Source organism: Plecotus auritus (assembly GCF_963455305.1).
Source record: "Plecotus auritus genome assembly, chromosome: 1".
NCBI lineage: Eukaryota > Metazoa > Chordata > Mammalia > Chiroptera > Vespertilionidae > Plecotus > Plecotus auritus.
In genome coordinates, this window is record NC_137770.1 from 190246130 (window position 1) to 190265908 (window position 19779).

The window sequence follows — 19779 nt, forward strand, 5'->3', positions numbered from 1 at the left end:
CACAGGATATGTTCCAAGACTGCTAGTGGATGCCTGAAACTGCAGATAGTACTGAATCGTATATATATCAGGTTCTGATATACATACATACATATGATAAAGTTTAATTTATAAATTAGACACAATAAGAGATTAACAATAAAATAGAATAATTTTAATAATATACTGTAACAAAAGTTATATAAATGTGGTCTCTCTCTGATAACCTATATAATAATGGAGACAGCTACTAAGTGACTTTGTGGATAGCATATATAGCATGGATACGCTGGACAAAGGGGTGATTCATGTCCTGGGCAGGATGGAGTAGGGTGGTGTGAGATTTCAACACAACACTCAGAACAGTGTGCAACTTAAAACTTATGAGTTGTTTATTTCTGGAATTTTCCATTTAATATTTTCATACTGTAGTTGACCATGGGCAACTAACCTTGAAAAGCTAAATCACTGATAAGGAGGGATTACTGTACAACAGTTTGTTGAAGCAGTTGAGATAGTTAAAGTGGATTATTTAGTGCATGGATTTGTCCCAAATGAACAAAAATAGCAAGCAATGCAGTATATCCTGGAAGTGCCTAACTGAAGAAGAGAGAGAACCAGAAAAACACCCTAAGCAATAGTAATATGAAAGACTATGGGAAGAAATATGAGAGGTTTTAGGTTGAAAAAGGAGATGAAGCAAAAAAAGAAAGAAAATGGAAAAGGAAAGAAAGGAAAAAATGGTTCGAGAAAGGATAGAAGCAAGACATTGGACTTTAAAGAGGGAAGGACCTATTATTTTGAATTAGAACAAAAGTGAGTGGGCTGTTGGCGTGGTGGCTAATTCAGAGCTGTCACCTGCTCAATATAGTTTCAAATTTATTAGAATTCAGAACATGAAGCAGCTGAAACTTACACGGGAATTTAAGGTTAATTCTACTGAGATGTCATTACAGGCTCCCAGAAGCACTGGGGACTGTCATCACAGGACAGTCTTTGGTCTTTGGTTGATAGTGTGCTCTGGCAAGTGCCTCTCATGGGGCAAGAAGCAAGTGTAGATTCATGGCAAAATCTAGATGAAAAACACTGGTTCCCAGGGCCCACTCAGTAAGTACCCAATCCACTCCAATCTCTCTTGGGACCCCTGCCCAAGAGGGTGTGAACAGACTCCAGGGGTCTGGTGATGTTGAGATAATAGTTAAGCGGAAATAAAGCCTGCTGACTTAATACAAACAAGTGCAAAAGTCACAGAAGTGGCAATAAACACCAGAAGCAACCAGTCTCCATTACTTATTTTTATTGTCAAATTTGAATCTCATATTTAGAGTGAAACAAAAAATTAGCAGAAAAGATGAAAGAGAACAAAACTGTATTTTTTTTTCCTTAAAGTCTCACACTAAGTGGAAGAAATGTACCAAACTAGTCATCAGTGAACTAAAATATAAACCATTATAAATTAAAAACTCATTAATTATGAAAAAGTTATTAAATTAAAATTAGTCTAAGAAAGCATTGTTTGTTGTGATAAATTATAAGACATTTAATACCCTAATTTAGTCAAAAGTTTGATAAGAAGAGAGCAAGATAATAGATCAAAGCAGAATATCAAGTTTTGTACTAATACTTATGAATATCACTCACTGGTAAAAAAAAAAAAAAAAGTCAGCCATGCTTGAATATCAGAAAAATGTCAAACTAAACAAATCTATTAAAAAAAGGCATATTGGAGTCTGCAGAAGGAAGCACTTGTGTTGAACTACAAACATAAAGACTTAAAAAATCTAATATCCAATATTATATCAGATGGTCTCAATAGGGAATTAACTCATTAATTATACAATAATAAAGACTTCTTATTGTTGACACTATTACAGATGAGAGCTTTTATGAAATCATGCCACAAAAGTTCTGTCTTGAAATTTTTTTCTCAAGCTATCAAATACTAGTTAGTGACCACTTATCTGCCATAAACAAAAAGTGCTATACTCAACTCATAGGCCTGCAGAGGTAAATGTATCATTTTAATAGGAGCTGGGGCTGCCAGATTAATTCTTAACTTTCCAAAAGCAGCCAGACAATCATTCTATGACTGAATTGTTTATCACAGTTTTTAACAGTCAAAAAATAATGGTCGCTCCTGCCTCTGATTAAAATCAAATACAGAATCAAAATCAGTAGCTCAGAAAGCAGGTAGGCTGGCAGGTAGACAGGTTCCTGTGTGAATGCATTTTGAAGAGAATTCTCTGGAAACCTAACAATGGAATAACAGGAAGTTGCAAGGTAAAGACACTATCACCTCCAGAAAAACAAACAAACAAACAAACAAACAAACAAAAGCCAGTTAATACCTTTGTTTCAAATCAAAGGCCTGAGATAAGATGAAAATAGCAGGCCAGAAGCCTTCCCCACCGGTCCCCAAGTCTGTAAACTGGGTCCTAATTATTCTCATTATAATTTATGAGTCAACATTGGTATCAGGAATCAATCTGGAATCTCTTAAGCAGGCATAGGATCTATTCCCTGACAACCTTGACAAGCTGCAACACCAGCTCTAATTCAGTATATGCAGGCTACTAGGAAATCTCGCTAGCAATTTCAGTGCATTCCACCTTAGCATCACACAAGCATTTATTTATTTTCATTATCTATTCCTCCCTCCCTCTTTCTGTCCCTCCCTCCCCCCCTTCCTCCCTCCCCCCACCTCTCTTTCTCTAACCCTCTCTCTTCCTACTCTCTCCATCCCCATCCCCTCCAGATTCATGGTAATATGACCTTTACATATCATTTATTCATTCTGAATTATTTTAGCATTTCACATTACTAATACAACTCATAAGTGATATTGCTTGGCATTTCCACAAAATAGTACAATATAATTTTATGTTACTTAATGGCTCTCTCTAAGACATTAAGAAAAATCTTTATTAAATCATACAAACAGAAAACAGCAGTAAAAAAAAAAAAATACACCACTATTATCACTACCATGCATTTTGTCAGAGTATTTCTACTAAACAAATAAAAACAAACCCTCACAAGCCTCTAGTGTCCCCTTCTTGTTTGAAAATAAAGAGATTGGAAGCAGAGGCCCAGATGTGACACCACTGAACGGCACACAAAGATCTCAAGGGAGTCTAAGCATTTAGCATTCTCTCTATAGAACCCTCTTATTCTGAGGTCACATCCTACCCTTCAGAATTGCCTGCACAGGTATGTGGAGCAACATGCTCTGGCTTCCCACAGCTCAGTGGCACACAGGTCTCACCTTGCTCCTGATGAAGAGTCGCCTCCACCAGCTGAGCCATGTGCTCTATTTGTCCTCCCCTGCTTCTAAAAGGAGCCCCTCAGAGCCCTCCAGCCCCAGTCCTGGGCTCAGGTCAGGGAAGCTAAGGATACTCCCTGGAATGTTCCACAAATTAAACAGTAGAGGATGGGACCGCAAACAGTGAGATAATAAAAGCACCGCACAGAAAGAATTCTCGATTCTCAGCCTTACACAGCAGCTATAGTGAGCTGGAGCCTCCCCTCCTCCATTCTCTCGCTCACCTTTAATGATTATTTGATTCAAGGCAGAGCTGTAATCTCTTTAGAGATTAACCAGTTGTTTTTTTTTAATGTTTTTTTTTTTTTTATTTTCTACATGAAATCTCTTAACTGTTAAATACCATCGGGCTTACTTATTTCTTTGTTTTTCAGGAATATGAGCAGGAATAAGAGAACAATGTATAATTATAGTGTAGTTTGAAGACTAAATTGAATGAAAATCTACAGCACATTCACATTAAATGAGTTCAACACAATATTATAAGAGATTAGCATAAAATGTACCAAAAAACAAAAAGTGTGACAAGTTACACCTTGATTTTACTCTGGCATATTTTTCAGTTGCCTTCAGAGTTAATCCAGGCTCAATAAAAAATGCTTTTTAAAATGTTAGTTACAAATTCACTTGCTGTACTCTCAGCCATAACTCCTTACCCAAACAATAGAACACAGAAAATCATGACTCTTTTTCAAGTTTGCCAGATGGTACTTAACTAATACCCTTCAAGTTGCAGACCACAGGAAGTAATTCATTAAATGCACTGGATGCCTTATGCTAGCATTTGGTTTTAATTTTATTTTTTAAATTGTTTTATTTTTTTTGTTTTAATTTTTAATTGGTTTTCAGGTGTTGTTTTTTTTTTTAGTTTTATAAACTTTTCAATTTAATTAATTTTAAAAATATTTTTATTTTTAAATTGGGTTTAATTTAGCATCTGGGTTTTATTTTCGTTTAATTGTCTCAGAGAAAGGTAAACAGGGCAGTAGAATAGAAAAACCAATCACAGAAAATCTGTATTCTGTATTCTGGGCTAATAACCTAAATCACATTGAACTCATTTGCCATATTAAAAGATTGTGGTAAGATGGTTATACCTATTTTCTAAGTGGGATTTTGTTCTGAGGTCTAATAAATTCATTCCAAGGGGAATGTAGCATGTAACCTCCAATTTGTTAATTGTGGAGGCCTTGCACAGGTAATAAACATGGAAGAATACCCAAAACATGTTCTTAATTCTGTAATTTCAACCTTCTCCTGAAATCTAAATTTGTACCAAATGTATAGGAAAAGAAAAGTTACACAGGATTTCAATATCACCTCCTTTCCCTTCAGAGGTAGTTAAGGCCCACATTCAATCAAGAAAGGAGCAGCAGGGGTTCCCTTTCACTCCTGGAAAATACCAAGTTGGCTTTGGTTTGTTAGACAATTTTATCCATACGCCTTCTATACTCACACTATCTAAGAGCTGAATATAAGCAGTTACAAATACACACATTAACTAACCAAAAAACTTGACAAATACACGGCGGAAGATGAGAGAAAAGTAATTTAAGGAACTGATCCTATGATTTAAGTGATTCCAAACAAAATTCACCTCAAATTTGCAAACATTACCTGTGTTCTTGAGACAGCCCTGGATGAGTCACTCTTACTGACTAGGCTCTACTCTTACCTGACCCAGAACATATAAGGCCAACCCAAGTGCAGCAGGAGGTCAGAGAAGGAACAGGAAATGCTCGTGTCACTCATAACCAGGCATAGAGCTGTTAAGCAAGTGGTACTTCCTCTAGACTAGAGAATCAAATCTATGCATTTAAGACCTTAATCATGGTATTTATTTGAACACAAGAAATGTCTAGTTACATTGAATGGAAATCTCAGAGCTGAGATTTTGACTGTTTTTCTTACTGCTTAGTCAATATATAGCGCAGGGAGCTAGAGGCTGTTCTCTCCCATGCATAATAAACACCAGTTGTCATCTAAGAATAGATGTTGTTTGCATTTGTGTTACTGAAACAGCAGAAAGTATAAGACTTCACTTCTAATTTCCCACAGGACTACAAAAAAATGGAGTTGAAACTCTATCCTTTAACTTCATTAGCTAGTTTCTCAATGGGGATGTGCTTGGCATTTGGGGAGGGAAAATTCTTTGTAGAGAGGGACTGTCACACACATTGCACTAATGCACCCCTGGGCACTAAATGCTAGTAGCTTCATCCAGTCATTGTGATGACCAAAAACATCCTCAGGAATTTTCAAATGCCTCCTAATGAGTGGCCCACCCATGGCCCCAAATCCACAGCTGATGAAAACTAGCCCATTGGCAAATGAAACTTGTTGAGGAAAGGTCTAGCTAAACTTTTTCATGCAATCTATATGGCTTCCAGATCCTCATTCCTCTCTCAAGTCATACATCCATTTTTTGAGCCCTGTCAATGTATACACATAGCCACATTTCTATTAAAAATGCCCCAAAAGAACACACTACCATTTAGCAACAGAGGCTTTTTCAAGACTGGAACAATCTTAGGAAGGATCTACTCCAGCCTCCTTATTTTACAGATAAGGAGCTTAATGTCCAGAAAAACTAAGCGATTTGCCCGAGTTCAGATGCTAATTAATACCAGAAGTAAAATCAGAGCACAGGCCCTCCTCACTGTTTCCCCTTTCCACTCTTCTCCAATCATAGAATGCAAAGTAGAGAAAGATCTTTCAAAACATATCTCAAGCTACTGATTCAATAAGAAATTTTGCCTGTGGTGAGCCAGCAAGTAGACTTTCTTACCTTGAAACTCTTTTTTCCTGACACTTTCATCCTGAAAAATATTTTCACATACCACTAAGAAAAGTTCGTGGATACCTATTGAAAGCTGCTTTTTAGAAATCCAAGTGAATAGTATTTTTAATGAAAAAGTAAGTTTTCAATTCTTCTCTAGTGAATCTGGATGCTATATTTTCAAAGAGGATACTGAATTTATTGGGGTGACATTGGTTAATAAAATTATATGTTACAGATGTACAGTTCTATAATATATCATCTGTACAACGTATTGTATGTTCACCACCCCAAGTCAAGTCTCTTTCCCTCACCATTTATTCCACCTTTATCCTTTTCCATTTTCCTTCTTCCCCACCTTCCCCTCGGGTAATCACCGTACTGTTGTCTATGTCTATGAGTTGTTGTTTTTTGCTTAATCCATCATCTTTTTCACCAAGCCTCCAACCCCCTGCCCTCTGACAGCTGTCAGTCTGTTCTCTGTATCTATAAGTCTGTTTCTATTTTGTTAGTTTATTTTGTTCAATGGATTCCAGATATAAGTGAAATCATGTGGTACTTATCTTTCTCTGACTAGCTTATTTCACTTAGTATAATATTCTCCAGGCCCATCAAAGAGGATACTCTTAAGTCTTAAAATAAACACACCCTCCAACCAAAACATTAATTACAACAGTAAATTACATTAAAAACAATAATGAACAAATGCTAGTCAATGCAATAGTACCTGCTTTGTCTTTAAAGTAATGGTATACAACCAATAAATATCAAACACATTCCCTGGTTTAAAATTTATCTCACTTCCATTTTTACCAAAAATTTTTTTATCATCAGTATTAGTTGCATATTCATTAGATTGCCAATATCATCTTGTCTGTATGTGCTTTTCAAAATAAATATCTCAATTAGTAAAATATTGAGTGCAGTTTTTTAATGAATTCTTGATTTAATTTCTAACTTTACAGCTGTTCAGGCATCTGGACTTATATCACTAAAATGTTTCAAATTGAACACAACTTAGATATTCAAGGCTCAGGTCTACTCACAAAGAATGTTAAGTTTTTATCTTGTAGTTCTAGAAGAAAGCACTAATTACTCAGTGGCCTCTTACCTATAAACTAATTGATGTCTGGGAGGCTTACCCACCTGCACTATGAGCAGGCAGCATAGAAAAGTAGGGAAAACAGCTACACAAAACCAAAGTTACACAACACAGGATAGCATTCTGTGGAGAAATAATTTTTTAGTCAGTCCAGTACATCATGTACTTTTAACCACTCACAAGTAATGTAATATACCCCTACCTATTTTTCTTTCCTGATTTCCAAATGCCACTTTTGAATATGTAATTGTCCTCAATCACCTGGAGGTTTTGTTAAAACTCAAATGGCTAGCCTTGATGGGGCTTGGTAATGTGCCTTTCTAACAAGTTCATAGGTGAAAGTAATGCTGCTGGTTCTGGGACCACACTTCTAAAACTGCTACTTTAAAGCATTTTGAAAAGTCCTTTTTTTTTTAACAGCTATCAATATCAGAAATACATTTTTCATTTTTACCCAGTGTGCACACACGCACGCGTGAGTTCACACACACACACACACACACGAAAATTAAAACATTTGAAACAACTCTTACTTTTACTACATGTAATGAATGCTGATTTCTTTCTATTGTATTCCATCCTCGTTTATTCCTTTTCACTTAGGAAGAAACATTGATCATGAGCCCCTAATTTGATATCATGACCACTGATAGACCAAGACTTACAGTATGAAAAATACTGCTCAGTACTCCCATGTTCATCATTTAATTTAATAATGATGACTGTTTAAATACCAGGTGCCAGATAATCTTCTAGTTTCTGTACATGCATTGCTCACCTCATAAATTAAAAACTCATAATAACACTATGAAGTAGGTATTATTAAATGCCCATATTCACAAAGAGAAAATGTGTGGATCAAATTAATGCAACTTGTCCAAGGTTACAATATTTGTGCATATCAGAGCCTGGTTGGAACATAGGTCTAATTCCAAAACATAATGGTAAAGATTGATAAGGGAAATGAAATATTTTAGTTTTGAATTCCAGATCTACCATTTAGTGGCTGTGTGGTTTTGGTAAGTTACTAAGCCTCTCTAAGTTTTAGTTTTCCCACCTCTAAAAGAGAGATAATAATAGAGCCTACTTATGTGGGAGTTGTGAGGATTAAAGAAGATAACTCATGACAAGTGCTTGGCATAACTAGCACATAGTAAGCCTTTGATAATTGTTATTTATCATTAGAAAGAAACTGAATTATTAATGGCCATGCCATCCACTGCCTCCCGTACATTGGCTTCTAGTTCCCAGTACACTCTCCTGGTTTGCCTCTTTTTCTGCTTCCTTGGCTTCTAGCATGTTATCCTATGACCTTGCCTCTGCCCTTCTCTCATCCATCCTTCTCTTGAAGCTCTATCTGCTGTGCAGGAGTGCTTGGAACTCTGCACCCAGGTAATTCTTTGTGGCCTCCACCCATCTCAAGGCACCAAAGACCAAGGTTCCCCCATGGAACCTGCCGAGTTGAACTTAACACCATAGATACATAAAACTTATTCCATGATGAAAGTATGAATTGTTATCAAAAAGTGAAGGTTCTAATCGCAAAACAAAAAAGAATGCTAGAAGGCTGGAGACTTCGGTATCCCCCATAGATGCATTTATATAAATTTATCAGCATTGCACTTCACCATTTTACAATAACAAACCATCATGAGATACCAAAATCAAAATGGAACTCTGAAGGCAATACTAACATAGCTAAAGCCTAGGGTTATGAAATTATGTGCAGCAAGTTAACCGCAGGCTCTTTTGAATCCCCTGGCTCATCTTTTCTTGCTGTAAGTTCCTTCATATGGGAAATTTTAAAGCCAGATACTCCCAAAACAATAAAACAATCAAAGATGACCTTCAAAGAAGATGGAGATTCCTTCTCAGGGTACTTTTACAAACAGTATTGCAATGTACACCAACAATTCCTGTGATAAATGCCCTTCCTTGAGAAAGTCTGGCTTGGAAATTTTTTTCCCTGTTGTTCATTTCATTTCTGTGTGCCCAGTGAGTACTGCCACCGCTAACTCAACTTTTCTCCCCTTCTCAGTTGTTATCCCCAACAAGATCACCCTCTCCTTCTATCTTTCACCTTCCCCACGTTGGATCTCTAGTCCTCAGGCCAAGGACTACTGTCCTGTCTCATTCTCTACTTCCACTGGTCACACACAGTGTTCCTGGAGCATATGTTCCCATGTCTGGGAATTTAATAATGGGGATAGATCACAGAAGCCCCAGGACCATACCTTTCTGTTTACTTTTCACAGAAAATAAAGTCTGGCCAGGCTGATCATTGGAGATTCAGTTATGAGACTGTAGCAGCTGGAGTCGCTTTTCTCATAAGAGAATCTTGACAGTGGTAACCCATCCCCAGGACCCTAACTCCTGTCAAGAATGCTGTCACCTAAAAGAACCACAAGAGAAGTCGAAGACCAGTTCATGGAGATTAAGTTGAGACCAGGGTCTATACCCACAGAACACACAGATTATAATTCTCAGGTTAATAACTGAAGAGAAGAAAAGCATATGAGGAAGGTAACACAGTAAAAATAGCAGATTATTTGGCTTCAGGTAGAACCTCATTTTGATTCTCAACTCTGTATCACTTACTACTTACATTACCTTGGGTGAGCTTCTTTATCTCTCTGAGCCTCAACATTCTCATACAATAGGAATAATAATATCTGAATTAGATAAAACATGGTTTACTTCTAGAATTACTAATTATTAGTACTTCTAATTACGTCTGGAATTACAAGTAACATATGAAAAACACCTCATGGAGTGCCTGGTACTTAATAGGTACTTAATTCATTAGAGCAGAGATTTTTCAACCTTTTTCATCTCATGGCATACATGAACTAATTACTAAAATTCTGCAGTACACCAAAAATTATATTTTTTGCCAATCTAACAAAAAATAGGTATAATTTTTATTCATTCACACTGGGCAGCTACTGTTGTGTTGGCTACTGTCATTTTCTTATTTGACTATCTAAGGGGAAAGAGGTCAGTGCCCCTGACTAAATAGTCAGGTATTACATGTTTTAAAAATGTATGCGTGCACGCTAGTTGAAAATTGCTGCATTAGAGTGATTATCATTATGAGAGTCTGAAACTCAAAGAGAGAGAAATTTTTCAGAACAAAAATAAGACCATTTCCCCCACCCTGTTTTGGGGAATTTGAAAAATTACTTTGTTTTTCTGAAGACTCAATTTCACAAGCAGAAAACAGCCCCAATTACAGCTCTGTAAGCCTCAATTTATTAATATATTTCATTTGTAAGAAAAACAAGGCCCTTTTTATTGTTTCTCAGATATATCTCAGGCCAGTCTTCTATGCATTTGTGATATACATATTGAAAAGAACTAACATGTTTGGCCTTATAACACTTTCAAAATAAACATGATTTTCCTTATAAGGTTTTTCAATATAAAATTCAGGGCAAGGACATTTGATTTATCAGGGAATACAAAAACAGTACCTAGGATGTTTCAAGAAACCACTAAAAATGATCAGGAAAAAGTACTAACTCTAAAATACTAGCCTAAAACTAAAAAGTAGAACTTTATACATACTGAAGTACAAGTCTAAAAAAAGAGTTAAAAGAATACAAAATGAAGGTAATTCTACCTGTTTCCATAACGAATTGGAGCTAACTTATTTAAAAGGTATGGGTATGACAGGTACATGAAAGCAAGGCAAATTATGTCAGAAAACCTTGACTAGGACGCAACTGAGCATCAAGTTTAGTTCAGCTTCTTGGATGACAAGCCAAAAATGAGGAAACGGGTGATTTCTTAGTCTCTTTTTTCTAACAAAAGAAACACCACCAATTAATCAGAAGAGACATGCTTTTTAAAGCAGTAAAAGCAAAGATGAATGTATGAAGATTATATACGGAATATTGAAATACATAAAAATAAGTGACAACATATTCCATGCAGCCCATCTCTTATGCATTGACTTTCAGCAAAAAGTAGAGTATTATAGTAAAGCACAGTGTAATGAAGATAACGTAACAAAAATGTGTTGTAATATAATTAGGGTAGGGAAATTTGTGATCATGTAATTTGATAAAAACGGAGAGCATGGATGGTTTAGAAAACTGAGTAGACTATTTCTCTCAAATATCAATGCTTGCTCTTCCAGTCTTCTCAAAGATATTTTACTACAATACTTTGAGCTTAAGATACATGACTAGTGCTGGAGACACAAGTAGTATGTATTCTTAATTGAAAAATTATCCAAATGCTAAACAGCAGGTATACAAGTGACAGAAGTATCACTGCTAAAATAAAGTACAAACCCCTACTATATGGTAGGCAGCAGAAATAACTGTAGAAAAAACAGTTGTTATTGTTTTTTTTTCATAGAAACTTTGAATCTGCCTAAGTGCTTAAATGAGATGAAAAGAAAATCAATATAATAATGAATTGGTAGCATGAAAGAAGGTGGCCCTCTGAATTTCCTCTTCTCCATCCTCCACATTCTCCTTTAATTAAATCCAGTTTCCCTCAAGCACTAGCACTCAAGATAATTATTAAATAGCCAAAATTAGTATTTCTATTTTGTTTGATTAAGATTATTGCCCATTCCAGAGGCAACAGAATCTCCCAATTTAACTCCATCATCGGTCCTCACAGCCAAATCCAGGACCTCCCATTGGGATTTGATAGATGACAGATTTTACAGTATAATATAAAAAACAATTGTGGAAAATTTGTATCTGTTATAACTGTTTCTATTATCTTTAAGCTCGAGTATGTTTTGTGATTTCCAGAAGAAAAAGATAATTCCACAGTAGCTTTATGTTATGTTTTGCTTTATAATTGCAAAACACAATATTTCATCTGTTGTAGGAATTAAACAGGCATGTGGAGACTGGTCCTGAAATTTAGATATGTTTTGTAGCATTGTTACTTTTGGAAAATAAACTGTAAGCTCAAATAGACATTTTTCAAATAAACTTTTGGGAAATAAGTATCTGCATAAAGTAGAGTCCACTAGTACTTTATTCATTCATGACTTTGCTTGCTCATTTATTGATGAAACATTAACAGGTGACTACTATGTATTTCAGACACTGGGCTGGACACTAGGATACAGGTGGGTCCTCCTCCACCAATCCACCCATTAAGGAACTCACTATAGTTAGTAAGGGGGAAGACACAAAATTATTATTCAAAGTGTGTTCAAAACACCATGGAAACAGACAAGATGAAATGATTAATTCTTTCTGCATGGAACTGGGTACATTCTACAAAAAGAAATTCCACTTGTAATTGACCATCAAGAATCAAAAGGGACTTTCCAAGAAGAGAGAATTCCAGGAGAATGAATATCCATGAGCAAGAAATCAAAAGTGTGAGCAGTGAGGGGCCCTTGATATGAAGAGGAAGCTTAAAAGGAAGGGCTTTTAAGAGCTTTTAGTCACTATGCTAAAGAGTTTAGAGTTAACGTAGTTCATTGGGATCCACCAAAGGTTTTAGAACAAGGGACTTACACAATTAAATCTGCACTTTATAAAGATGAATTGTAGCAATGTCACAGTAGGGTGAAGATGCTACTTAAAAGCATACACGTACACAATAACTTCCAAAAACTGAACATTCTCTGCCTCCATCACAATAAGCATTTCACTTACAAGTGTGCCTTCACTTAGCTGCTAAAACCATCATAATCTTGTAAAGTTTGAGTTCGTATGGCAGAGACTGAGACACTCAATATAAGGCTCCAACTCTTCACATGAAGAGCATTAACTTCATGACTGAGTTGACTACTTACAATTTCGTTTTTAAATACCTTTCTCTATTTAGGAGAAATCTTTTAGCCATGAATTTTGGAGCAAACAAGCATTTTTTTTTTAATTTTAACTCTCTTCTGCTTTTGCCCTCAGTGTAGGATGAATGCTTCATATTCTTATTATCATCAACTTCCTTCCCATCCATGTGTAACCAATCGGATGGTGGTCCCTTCTACTGGGCTCCAAACTGAAGTTCCATCCACAACCTCCATCGTCTTTTTCCCAAAGCACACCTTTACCAAAAAAATGAAACATGATAGAAAAAAGGAATCAGCATTACTTAAGCCCAACTCATGGGAAAAGAACCCTTTACCAATGGCCAGAAAATACCATAGAAGAATAACCACAGGTAACTAAGATGATCCAATGGCAAACACTAAGAACAGGAACCTAATGCTGGAATTTACAGCAGCACCGCCAGCTTTCAGCCCTGAGAAACCAACCTGGGCACTAAGAGAGCCAGAAAGAAAAACTCACTTCACTTCTTGGGCCATTAGGTCACAGCAAAATGACTCGGAACAGTGTTTGTAAACATCTAGTAGACTTTTGTCCAAGACAGCAATGCAATCAGAATCAAACCACTCAGTACCACCTGCTGCACATTCCTCACCCTTCCTGCCCACTTCCAACTTCCCTTAACCCCTACCCTTCACCCTGGAGAGCCCAAGATCACACATTAAATAAAATCGTGCCTGGATGAAAATTCTCAGAGCTGTGGCCATTACTATCCCAGGCAAAACCGAAAAGACTTTCCCTGGGGATTTCAGCCACAAACATTTTTTCAATTTTACACTTAAATCTACACTCTTGTCTGGAAGGATGCATTGCTACCAGTATTTGTTCTGCAGTGAATAGTTTTTTCTTAAGAACTTAATTCTTCCCCACTTACTCTCAGGTTTGTAGTTCCAAGATGGTTCAAATTCACAGTATATACTACACCCAAAGAGCATTACTGAGAAACCATCCCCCTCTCAAATCCAAACCCGTGAGATTATGTAAGAAAACCAAGTAATGCAATTGAAAGCAAAGGACAGACTGACTTTCAACAGCCTTTCACATGTAGAAAGGATTATAGATTTTCTTTCCTTTTATCATGCTACCTGTGTACTCCTTACTCCAACTAAATTCCAGATTTAAAAATTCAGTTTATCCTTCTTCCCACTTTAAAGTCTTCCAGCAAGAGCATCCCTCCTCTGAGTGGTAGGAGGATATTATTTATTTTTAAGTTTTGTCAATTCTTTGACACTCAGCAATGGACCTAACAAGAAAAGATTTCTGGACTTGCTGCCTGAAGGTCAGGCATTCAGGGAAGGCAAAAGGAGAACTGTAGTATTGGGCTCTCTTAGAAGTTCAAATATCCTGAAAGGAGAGGAAGCATTAAGAAATTTAAAGGGGAGACAGAGATTTTAACAAGTCTTATGTGGCTTAATACCTGTTTTCTGGCTTTTTCTAATATAGTAATTCTGTGTGTTTTATGTTTTATGATGTCCAGTTTAATACCAACATCCATTCTTGCCCTTAAGGGTTGGTTTACGTTCTAATGAGAATCAGGGGACTGGTTGAATTTAATCCATCTGTCCATCTTCTTCTGGTAATTGAGTAAACCTCTTAACTCCACTGTGAATATCCCTGGATTCCAATTAATTTGTCTTACTTAGTAGACCCAGCAGCACATATTGTTTTACTTATGGAAAAGCAAACCCTTTGTAACTTTTATATTTAAAATACCCAGCATGATATATTTATTTCCTCTTTTTAGAAAGAGATGGGATAATGATGTCTTGCCAGGTTGTTGGTTTTTTTTGTTTGTTTGTTTTTAAAAAAGAGTGACAAGATAAACCAGGATGAAAGCATTACTTGGACATGATCTTCTAATTCAAATGAATTAAAACAGATTACAAGGGAGTCTGGTCTCTCCATTGCTAGTTGGTATTGAAAAGTTAAGAAATACAGAGTAACATTCTCTCCCTTCCTATTTGCGGTCTTATAAAAGAAACGCAGTCTAAAGTATCCTTTTTAATGAGAATATATTACATGTTTGTCCTCAAGAGAGGATGGCTACTTCCTCAAAAGTTAATGTTTGCAAAATCTAGACAAACCCTTTTGGGTGTCTTAAAATTCACCAACGATTCCCTAACGTTCTCTGTTCGCAGTGAAAGTGTGTTATTAAAGCCTACTTGTGTATGTCTGTTATCCGGGAAAACTCTAACATGAGACACTAACGGAAACAAGCAGGGAGAACGGGAGGCTGGATAGTTTAGTAAGAGAGGGCACTGCTCTATGCAGGTTTTGTTTTCATTAGTTCTATCAATGTAAACACATACTACCAGCTTGCGCCGTTTTTATCCTTTTAAAAATAATTTTAAAAGGAGCATTGTTTCCCATCACGTGCGCGCGCGCGCGCGTGCACACACACACACACACACACACACACACGCCACACACACACACACACACACACACACACAGGAGCACCAGCACACACAGGATCCTCCCTCGCCCTCTGCCCCCTCCCCCCGCCCCCTGACTCCCCTGTCGCTGGCAGCTGTGCCGCAGCCCCCGCGCGCCCCCAAGGCCGAGTCCCAGCCTCCTGAGGTGGCTCCGGTGCGCACCCCAATAGCCCGGTCACCTACCCTGCTCCTTGCACCCGACAGACGCTGGACGGAGGAAGGAAAAGGCTCCGAGGACCAGCCGACAGAAAAGCAAAAGAGATAAAGAGGATGGGATGGCTCCTTTACTTCCCACAAGAAGAAGTGTTGCGCGCCATGCACTTAGTTGCTCTGCAGCTGTGGTTTCGGAGGAAATTTCTCGGGGCCAGAAAGCTGCGGCTGGGGTGGAAAGTTGTGGGTGTTTCCCCCGCAGCTGCCTGAGCCTCGATCCTCTCCTGTCCGCACCGCAGCCTTGACAGCTCCCGGGGCCTCGGAGACCCTCAGGAGCCCTGCGGGTTTCCACCGGGAGCTGGGCTGGGTTGCCACATGCACTTGAGAAATCCTAGCAGTTGCGCAAATCAGAGTCCCAGAAGTTAGAAAGAGTGATTGTGTGTGAATGAGTAAATATACAGTACAAGAGGCTGGAACAACTGAGCGGGGCCAACCCACAGACGCAGCTCAGGGTTTCAGATTTCATTTGGCAACTGGCAGCTTTAGAAGATTCGAGCCCACTCAAGCCACTCTACAGGGGAAGCCAGGAGGAGCCCTGCGCTCATCCAACGCCTCCCTGCCTTGTTACCTTGGAGCCTGTGTCCACCGGGATCACCAGGCAGATCCGGAGTCCACGCTGCCTCGGTCCCTCCGCAGCTGCCATCACTCATTTCATTTCATGTGTAACACAGATATCCTTTGATCGCAGATCTGAGGCTGTGGGTGCGTTTGAGAAGGATGGAAAACCCATGTCTGCTCACCTCTAGGCGCTCTACATTTCTTTGACCAAACTCCACACACCGGTTTTACTTGCTTATCCTCCGCTCTCTGTGTAACAATCTTATTTCTCAATCAGATCTCCCTGGTTCCTTAAACCTGAATTCCTAGAAATGCTTATTGGATGCCCACTAGTTAGATCCTTAGAGAAATTCTTCCTTGTCATGGTTTAAGAGCCCTCAGAATCACACTGTATGAACGAGAATTAGTAAACATTTGAAGCCCTCTGTCTTCAATACCACCACCAAAAATCTAATTTCAAATCTATATCTTACAGTATTAGTGACCTGGAATGCCAACACAAAGCTTTACAAAGCTCCCCGCTTCAGATTATTTAGAAATCATTACCAGATTTCTTTAAGATACAAAATGAGTGGCCTCGTTAGATATTGCCAGTGATATGGAAAAAGAGCACAGATTTAAAAAGAAGAAGAAGAGCACACATTTAAATTTAGAAACACCAAAAATAAAAGTCTTAGTGGACACCGAGATTTTTTTTTTTCTTTTTTATCTTCTTTCTCCAGTTTCTTAGAGTCTTTCTTCCTAGTGAACTGCCCCATCAAGCCTTTGGAAAAATGTGTACAGAATTCTTAGCTAGAAGCAATGTAGCTTATTTTCTAATTAGTAAGGAGTAAATGACCTTCATCAACTGATGAGGCTTTAGGTGTTCTAGAGGTTTTAGATGAAAGCTGGAATACAATGAAATTAACCAAAATGAAAACTTCACAGATGGACTCAAAAGCCTTAGGAAGACAAGTGTTACTAGGTATGATGCTAGATGTCCACATTTTAAGAAAGACAGGGAACCTATTATGTCAGTATCCTATTTCAGGATCTAACTATTATTACTACAAACCATGTAGACTCAAGACAATACAAAATTGACAGGGTGGTTAGATCCTTACTGGGTGGTCCCTAATCCAAAAGATTAAGATACGTCTCTATGGCACACCCTTGTGTCCAAGGCCTTTCCCTTCACATCTCCTGATTGTCACCACCCTTCCCATTTGACATCACGTCATTGACCTGTGTGATGAAAGTGATGATCTTAAACTGGACCGTACAATCCTATATAATAAAAGCCTAATATGCTAAGTGTCTGACTGTTCTCTTGTTTGACCATTTGCTATAACGTGCACTAGGGGGCAGACATTCAGACCGGTAGGTTAGCTTGCTGCCGGGGTCTGGCCAATTGGGACTGGGCAAGACTGGCTGGACATGCCCTGGAGCCTTTCCGTGGTCTCTCGCTGGCCCAAATTGTGCACCGTGGAGTCCCTCAGCCTGGCCTGCACCCTCTCGCAATCCAGGACCCCTCAGGGAATGTCAGAGAGCCAGTTTTGGTCTGATCCCCACAGGCCAGGCCAAGGGACCCCACCAGTACATGAATCCATGCACTGGGCCTCTAGTTTAAGGATAAAAAGATTGTCACTTGGGGATTAAGCAGTAAGGAGGTATATCTACTAAGACAAGCCTCCTCTTGTCCTCCAACATTTCTGCAGAAAGAGAAGGGCCACTGTATTCCTTTCTTTGAAGCTCCTCAGGGATTTAGCAAAGATCTTTGTTACAAGAGAGAATAACCTGAAATAGAAACACGAGGTTGTTCATAGGACTCAGACTATGTTATCTCTCTCTTATCTGTGGACTAATTGGGGCTGGGAGACATTCCTCAAATTTAAAGGAGAAATAAGTTATTAAGCAAGAGACTTGAAAGATTCTAACTAGAGGACAACCTTGATGCGACTGATACAGACTCCAGGGAAGGGGTAGCCGTCATTCAATTCCCAGAGTCTCTGTTAAGAAATTGCCCAGGGCATCACTTGAAGCTAAGTTTTAGCAGTCAGTCAACTCAGTTCTGAGGTTAGGTCAAATTCAGATGAACTCTACAAAACCCACCAATATTCCCAGGGTAAGGGCTAATTTTCCAGGATTCCAAATTCATAGATATCCTCAGAAGAAGGGTCTATAGCAGGCAAGGGTTTGAGGAGCCTCAGATTTACAAGGGGAATGTGTAATACCTCCAGGACCAGATGGATTTCAGGGACCTAAAAATGAGATAGGAGGAGGATGAAACCAAGGAAAAAGAAGAAGAGGAGGAGACAGAGGAAGAAGAGGAGTGAAAAATGACAATGGCTTCACTACACTTGGACAAATTGTTTGAGCATCAGCATTGCCAGAGTCAAGGACGGAAAAGCAGCCAAAGCCCCTTGGACATTGTTGTTCTCAGGCCACTTTGATTGGAATTCAGAGGGAACTCAGCAAGAGTTTGTACAATCCCTTTGTCTAATATTTTAAGTAATAGGTCAAATGGTGCTATTATACAAGTATGGATTAAAAATGTATTCTAATGTACTTCACTAATTTAAAAATTACAGTTTTCTACCAGATTCCTTGCCAGATTCTTTGAAGATCTTAACATAGAGTAATATATTGTCATGTTACCCACTTTCCCATTAATATTAGATACTGGAGTTCTTTAATTATGTTTTCTTTTGGGAAAACATAAATTCCTAAGAGGGCAAAAAACACAGTAACAAAACAGAATAGTCAAGAATTGCCAGAATCCTAACCTTTCCTCCAGGCTCTCACCAACAATGCACAATTTGTGTGGGTACTGAAATATGCCAAGATCTGATTTCAGGGTTAAGATAGAAGGCATCTCTACTGAAAAACATTTATATTTTTATGTGTATTTCCTGATAGAAGTTCCTTTTTAAGAAAGTGCAGTTTTGTCTTAGCAAAATAAGGTGGAGAGCGATTGAGGGGCTTTTGTGCCCATCCTCCCCTAACACTTTGTATTACATGATTCAGGGAAAGGGGATGTACTGCTAATATTGGGACCAAATCAATCCAGCTAAATCCATGTGAGAAAGATAAGGAGACAAAGAGCAAATCAGAGAAGGGCCACTATAGCCATGGATTCCTTCCTAACTCCATCAAAGGCCTGATATCAGCCAGGAGTTTCAAAAATGAAGCATGTTCTGTAGCCATTTATATCCTGAATAGAAGATAGCATCAACCATCACTATATTCTTATTCAATTGACATAGTCTGTTTTTTAAATCCTCACCCGAGGATATAGTTTTTTTTTATTGAATTTTAAAGAAAATGGAAAGGAGGAGGACAGACAAATATCGCTGTGAGAGAGACACACCAATGGGTTGTTTCCCTCACTCACCCCAACCTGGCCCATGATGGAGCCTGCAACCAAGGCACGTGCCCTTGACCAGAATTGAACTTGGGACCCTTCAGTCTGAGAGCTGACACTCTATTCACTGAGCCAAACTGGCTAGGGCCAATTGACATAGTTTTGTTGGCAATCCAAGTCACATTTTTTTCTTTTTTTAAAACATGTATTTTTATTGATTTCAGGGAGGAAGGGAGAGGGA

At 38.2% G+C, this 19779-nt stretch overlaps 1 protein-coding gene across 1 annotated transcript in view; it reads right to left on the reverse strand.

The window, feature by feature from the left end:
* Window positions 1-16039, reverse strand: part of ARHGAP24 (Rho GTPase activating protein 24) — a 466522-nt gene extending 450483 nt beyond the window's left edge. Inside the window, exon 1 of the mRNA XM_080685258.1 lies at window positions 15611-16039. The gene's annotated coding sequence lies outside the window, so the exon portion shown is untranslated. The remainder of the gene's footprint in view (window positions 1-15610) is intronic.
* Between the last annotated feature and the right edge of the window lie 3740 nt (window positions 16040-19779).